General features: G+C 40.7%; 1 pseudogene; it reads right to left on the reverse strand.

Moving 5' to 3' along the window:
- Nucleotides 1-2,310: 2,310 nt before the first annotated feature.
- LOC123078359 (uncharacterized) lies at nucleotides 2,311-6,795 on the reverse strand (annotated as a pseudogene).
- Nucleotides 6,796-7,691: the final 896 nt, after the last annotated feature.

Here is a 7,691-nt window from a genome sequence, read left to right on the forward strand (position 1 = left end):
ATTGATTTAAGCCTCCCCCAAGCTTGAGCGATACTTTCTCCTTCGTTAGGCCAAAAATTATATATATAATTGTGATCACGATGAACAAGATGCATAGGATAAAACTTCTGGTGAAATTCCAATTTCAATCGTTTATAGTCCCAGGATCCCATATCATCACATAGCCTATACCATGTCAATGCATATCCCTTCAAAGATAAAGGGAAGACCTTCTTCTTTATAAAGGGATGCAATGTTCCATCTCCTGCAAAGGGATTAGCTAGCAGTTTCTCTACCATACCCGAAGGAATTTCAAAGTAAACATTTTCAGTAGGTTCAGTAGGTTGAGGAGCAACTCTTTGCTCTACTGGTCGGGGTGAAGATACCCCAAACAAGCCCCTCAAAGGATTATGTTCCATAGTAACAAGTGACAGTAAATTTCAGCGCACTATATAAATGTTTCCTTACCAAGTTCCAATTACCAAAGGCGCTTCACTCCCCGACAACGGCGCCAGAAAAGAGTCTTGATGACCCACAAGTGTAGGGGATCTATCGTAGTCCTTTCGATAAGTAAGAGTGTCGAACCCAACGAGGAGCAGAAGGAAATGCCAAGCGGTTTTCAGTAAGGTATTCTCTGCAAGCACTGAAATTGTAGGTAACAGATAGTTTTATGATAAGATAATTTGTAACGGGTAACAAGCAATGAAAGTAAATAAAGTGCAGCAAGGTGGCCCAATCCTTTTTGTAGCAAAGGACAAGCCTGGACAAGTTCTTATAATGAGAAAAGTGCTCCCGAGGATACATGAGAATTATCGTCAAGCTAGTTTTCATCACGCTCATATGATTCGCGTTCGTTACTTTGATAATTTGATATGTGGGTGGACCGGTGCTTGGGTACTACCCTTTCTTGGACAAGCATCCCACTTATGATTAACCCCTATTGCAAGCATCCGCAACTAGAAAAGAAGTATTAAGGTCAACCTAACCATAGCATGAAACATGTGGATCCAAATCAACCCCTTACGAAGCAACTCATAAACTAGGGTTTAAGCTTCTGTCACTCTAGCCAACCATCATCTACTTATTACTTCCCAATGCCTTCCTCTAGTCCCAAATAATGGCGAAGTGTCATGTAGTCGTCGTTCACATAACACCCTAGAGGAGAGACAACATACATCTCATCAAAATATTGAACGAGTACCAAACTACTAATAGCAAGACTTCACCCATGTCCTCAGGAACAAACGTAACTACTCACAAAGCATATTCTTGTTCATGATCAGAGGGGTATTAATATGCATTAAGGATCTAAACAAATGATCTTCCACCAAATAAACCAACTAGCATCAACTACAAGGAGTAATCCACACTACTAGCAACCCAGAGGTACCAATCTGAGGTTTTGGTACAAAGATTGGATACAAGAGATGAACTAGGGTTTGAGAGGAGATGGTGCTGGTGAAGATGTTGATGGAGATTGACCCCCTCCCGATGAGAGGATTATTGGTGATGACGATGGTGATGATTTCCCCCTCCCGGAGGGAAGTTTCCCCAGTAAAACAGCTCCGCCGGAGCCCTAGATTGGTTCCGCCAAGGTTCCGCCTCGTGGCGGTGGAGTTTCGTCCTGTAAGCTTGCTTATGATTTTTTCCAGGGTAAAAGACTTCATATAGCAGAAGATGGGCACCGGAGGGCTGCCAGGTGGCCCACGAGGCAAGGGGCGCGCCCAGGGGGGCAGGGCGCGCCCCCACCCTCGTGGCCACGGTGTGGGCCCCCTCTGGTACTTCTTCCGCTCAATATTTTTTATTAATTCCCAAAATGACTTTCGTGGAGTTTCAGAACTTTTGGAGCTGTGTAGAATAGGTCTCTAATGTTTGCTCCTTTTCCAGCCCAGAATCCCAGCTACCGGCATTCTCCCTCTTTATGTAAACCTTGTAAAATAAGAGAGAATAGCAATAAGTATTGTGACATAACGTGTAATAACAACCCATAATGCAATAAATATCGATATAAAAGCATGATGCAAAATGGACGTATCAGGATTGCCGAGTTCTGATGTGGGGTATGTGGCATCTTCATGTTCAGGTACAATGATAGGTAGTTCCCGTTGCTACCGGATCCAGATGGATACATAATGATAGAGCTAAAAATTTGAGAGCATAAATAGTTTAGTCCATGAGGAAAAGGTAGAACTATGTCGAAACAAATTGTATCTAAGAAATAGTATGACAACCTTTATGCTGAAATGTTTAAATGGAAAATCTACGAAATTCTTTATGAAACTAGTACTTAGGAATTGAAAGTGAGCCATGTTAAGGATTGCACGCTAGTCTTCACCATTTGTGTCCACCAATTTCAAACTCTGGAGACTTGTCCAGGCTCTTCAATGCAAAGAAGTCTTCAATGTCCCGGGTGTAGACCTCGGGATCACTGAAGGTGGTGTTCATCTTCTGGACAAACAAAATCTCTGACATATCATTAGCTTTGGAGGTGACAACTTTTATGAACTCCTTGTTTCAAAAAAAGACAACTTTTATGAACTCGACACCAAAAACATAGCTATTGTTGACGACGAATCCAGAGGAATGTTTCTTCAGTGTGCTGAGGGGAATCATGCATGAGGTCCCAGAGCTTGTCCATGCATTTTGGAAACTGTGGGTCACTACAAGCAAAATATTCAAACACAAAGACTGAACAACTGATGCTTTCTTTTCTGAGACAGGTCATAAGTTATCGATCTAGTAACCTGCTTATTTGCAGAAAAAATTGCTAAGATACCTTGATTTTCATGGTGCTTTCCATATGACTGGTCATATATCAAGAACTTGAATGATGCCTCCACCACTGAATCAGATTTCACGGATCTTCGGGCCAGCTCAAGCCTAAGAGAAACATACTCATTTTTACCACCGCTCTTTCTGTCCCTAGGATTCAGTTTCAAGTACCTGGGAAAGTAAGTCAAAGGAAAGGAAGAGACGACAGACTAGTGAGAATTGGTTCATGACATGGATGCATCATGCCATTTTGGCCATGCTCTGTCAGCATAGCTGAAAGGGAATAGCAAAGTGATTGTACCAGTTATGTCCCATGATCTCAAACACCGTGGAGTAGGTCCATCCTCCATCCTTATCAAGAAGCGATGAGAAGCCATCGATCCTCCACTTGAAGGTCGTCTGTGCCACTGGAGAAGGCACCACATGTCCCGCTCCTGCCCCCTTGGATTTTTGGCTCTGGCCCTGGTTTGGTCGACTTGGAACAACAATTTTTCCGTCAGTGGTGCCAACATGTAAATATGACAAAAGCAGCTTGTACTCAACTATGGACCGTGAGATGAAGAAGCACCCATGGTTAATCCAATAGCGCAGTCTTTTTAATGTGAAGTACTGTTGCTCTTCTTGTTTTCTACACAAGATATGTCATTGTGCACCATAAATATACATCCGCACCCGCAATATATATTCTGATCACAATGACATATCTTGTGTACAATGAACTTCCCGAGTAATGCGCCTGACCTTCCCCGAGTACTAGGTTGAACTTCAGCTAAAAAGTGTCCAAATGGGGCTTGTGATATACGGTTGGAAAGCTATGGACACGACTATCATGACCCAAGTTGAATTTTTGGCAAAATGTAAGCGATTTAAGAGCAGTTTTGAAAACCGTTGTTTTTTCATACAAAAAACATGAATCGTATTTTTGATCGCATTTCTAAACCATTTATCAGAATGAGGCAAACAATATGGCGTTGGAAATCTGCTACAAAACCGCTCCTTCCACATGTTGGAAGTTTTCTCTAATTCCCTATGGATAAAAAGTAATTTGGAAAATCGTAAAATTTCACAGACCGAACAGCCGAGTTCGTATTTTCGGCAGCATTTCTAAACGGCTAACCCAATTGAGGCAAATTATATGGCGTTGGAACGCTTATGAAAATGTGCTACTTTTTCATGTTGAAAGCTTTTTCTAATTTCGATCGGTTCAAAAGTAATTTAGAAAATGATACAAGTTCCACTGAATTTGTATTTTCGAGCTAATTTTTGAAACTTATGTCCGAATGCAACAAATGATATGGTGTTGGAAAGCTTGAGGAAATGCGAAACTTTTTTGTATCTATTGTTTCTCCCAATTCCTTGCAGTTTTAAGTCAATTTTAGAAATGGCTAAAAATATTTTTTGGCCATAATTTCTACAAACTTTATCAGAATGGGGCAAATAATATACCTTTGAAAAGCTATGTAAAATGCGAAACTTTTTCATGTTGATGGTTTTCTCTGATTCCTATCTGTTTTCAAGTAACTTCAAAAACGACGAGATGATGCGTTCTGCCTTTGTCGCGAAACAGATTCTCCGAAAATGCACCGCGTGAAGAACTTGAACTTCTCGGTGTGTCTACCTGAACTTCACTCTGTTTTCACGTGCTTTTTTTCTCGTAGCTCTCCATCCACTCACCGAAATTGAGCAATTGATATCCACATGGAAAGCTGTTGTAAACACGCAAATTTCCCGCGTTAATCATTTTTTCATACTCGCGACGGTTTTAAAAGTTTTTCATCTGAAATTCATTCAGTGTAGTAGTTGAATTTCCTGCTATTTTCGTGATGAACTTCTGTAACATATTTTTATTTGTAATTTTCTCATCCATTCGTTAGTGTTACACAATTGATATTCCTTTTGTACAAACCTCTCTCACAATATTTTTTTTAACTTTCTCCGACCGAGGACTTGAACTTATAACAACAAAACTTTATTTTTGCTTTTTTATTCTTTTTAATACAAAATGCACACCGTGTAGTACGCGAACTTCTGACAGTTATCAATCTGAACTTCTCTTGGTTACGTGAAAATATCTGATTTTTTATTAATTTTAATCTGAATTTCTCAATCCTTTTTTTATGAATTTTGAAGCGCTCTATTTTTAAAAGTTGAACTTTAACAACAAGGAAAATCTGAGTTTTCTATAATCATCGAACTTCTCCATCTTTTTAATATGGACTTCTTGGTTTATTTTCTTAATCTTTTTTATGAAATTTTGAAGCGCTCTATTTTTAAAAGTTGAACTTCTTGTTATTTTATTTTTGAACTTATTGTTTCCATTCATTAATAACGAGGAAAACCTGAGTTTCCTATAATCATCACACTTCTCCATCTTTTTAATATAAACTTCCTGATTTTATTTTCAATTTTGAAGCGCTCTATTTTTAAAAGTTAAACTTCTTGTTATTTTATTTTTGAACTTCTTGTTTCCATTCTTTAATAACGAGGAAAATTTGTGTTTTCTATAATCATCAAACTTCTCCATCTTTTTAATATGGACTTCCTGCTTTTATTTTCTTAATCTTTTTGATGAAATTTTGAAGCGCTCTATTTTTAAAATATGAACTTATTGTTATTTTATTTTTGAACTTCTTGTTTCCATTCTCTAATAACGAGGAAAATCTGAGTTTTCTATAATCATCAAACTTCTCCATCTTTTTAATATGGACTTCCTGGTTTTATTTTCTTAATCTTTTTTATGAAATTTTGAAGCGCTCTATTTTTCAAAAGTTAAACTTCTTGTTATTTTATTTTTGAACTTCTTGTTTCCATTCTTTAATAACGAGGAAAATCTGAGTTTTCTATAATCATCGAACTTCTCCATCTTTTTAATATGGACTTCCTGGTTTTATTTCAAAGTATTTAAAATAAGGTCCTCCAATACATCCGGGTTCCAAAAATCCACTCTCTGGAACTAAACCTCTTTTTTTAATTTGGACTTCTAGTTTTTTAAAATTTGAACTTCTTAGTTCTTCTAACATTTTTTATGTACATTTTTTCATTGATGGGTTTGTTTTTTTTAACCTCCCGAATTCGGTTTATTATATGCATGACTTTTCTAGAGGACAATACTTGAACATTATTCTAATTATCAATTATGTACATGTGAGCTCTGTGTTTTTACTCCCAAGAGACGACCATATAAGCATCATGAATTAGAGAACATGTACTTTTCAGTACATCTTTTTCAGAAATCCACCTTTTTTTGTTTATGCGAACCTCAGTTTCTTTCAATATATAAACCTCATTGTGAATTTACATTTTATTTCTACACACAATTTTTCGTACACAAAATTTGCATCGTGTTACGTATTTTGAACTTCTTCATATCTTATATTCAAACTTCTTCCTCTTTCTCCTATATACACAAAAACAAAATAAAACCGCTCATTATTTTGGCAAAAACACACACATAATGCACCTGTGCGCGCACAGAGTTCTTGTTTGCTCATAGCAAATCAGAGCGGGATCATACACAAACTGAAAAAAAATAAACAGAACAATCAGGGAGGATTGTACTGATTGTAGCATCTGCACAAAAAAGAATCCTCGAACTTCTGGGGGAGATGAACGAGAACAATGATGATAATCCACACGTGCCAAGAACAGAGGAACCAGGCCGAGGGGAGACGTGCCGCACCGGCGGCTGGCGACAGTGGGGGTTGAGGTGCTTTTCGAGATCTAGGCAGCGGGGAAGATGCACGGGCCGTGGGGGCGCGTCACCGGCGGCAGGTGGCTGTGGAGGGAAGAAGGTCGCTGTGGCAGTTGGAGGAAGGTCGAGGCGGCAGGTGGAGCAAGTTCGCGCGGGGGCAGGATCCCGGTGACGGGAGGTGGGTTGGTGACGATTGTGGCGGCGCGATCCAAATCGTGGGACGGTGGAGGCAGCCCAATCTGGGGCCAGGGACGGTGGTGGCGCGATCTGCAGCGAAGGACAGTGGTGGCGCCGGTTGGGGGCGGTGGCGCGTTCTCGACGGGGGCCGACGCCGGTTGGGGGTGGTGGTGCATTCCGGTGGGGGGGCACCAGTTGGGAGCGGTGGCGCGTTCCTGCCGGGGGTGGCGGTTGGGGGCGGTGTCACGTTCCTGGCTGGGGAGCCGCGGCGGTGGCGTGCTGCCGGTGAGGGCGGCGCTAGTGGCGTGCTCCCGGCGGGGGGCGGCGCTAGTAGGGCGATGGGAACGATGGGGTGGTTCATGGGGATCGAATCAGATAGGGTCGATGGTGGGTCGGAAGTTGGCCTTTTCTTTTTTTGCTTTTTTTCTTGCATTCGAGTTCGGGAGGACCTCCCCGCTCGTTATTCTGATACTAGGATCAAAATAGTGTCACTCTCTCTCTCTCTCTCTCTCTCTATATATATATATATATATATATATATATATATAATGGAAATGATGTAGTATAATTGCTCAGAAAATGGGATGATGTTTCTGCGTGCTTCTTATTGTGAACTTTGGACAGAGGCAACCCCTTTTCTTTATGAGCTTGGACTGCGGCAAGCTGATGCAAGGAAATTGTACCATATCTCACCAGTAATTTCCTGTCGTCTGTCTGATAGTTATGGAAATGATCAGGTACGGTACAAGTGCAGGGCACTTAAAATTGAATAGGTTTCCCGGCGCCAAAAGTCTGGGTCAACTAAACAAAATATCCTCCTTTACCTAAAGTTATTATGCTCCAGATGACACAATTTGCCCAAATCTTGTGTTCTTGCCAGCCCATCTAACTTCAAAGGTGCATTACACAATGTGAATAAACAACTCATATACATAAATTGATCTTTTGTTTCTATCACTAGTGCAGAACCGGGCTTTAGTGCCGGTTCGTGACGGCCTTTAGTGCCGGTTGGCGAACCGGCACTAAAGAGTGGGGGACTAAAGGACCCCCCCCCTTTAGTACCGGTTTGTCA

Source organism: Triticum aestivum, chromosome 1B (genome assembly GCF_018294505.1).
Source record: "Triticum aestivum cultivar Chinese Spring chromosome 1B, IWGSC CS RefSeq v2.1, whole genome shotgun sequence".
NCBI classification, from domain to species: Eukaryota; Viridiplantae; Streptophyta; class Magnoliopsida; order Poales; family Poaceae; genus Triticum; species Triticum aestivum.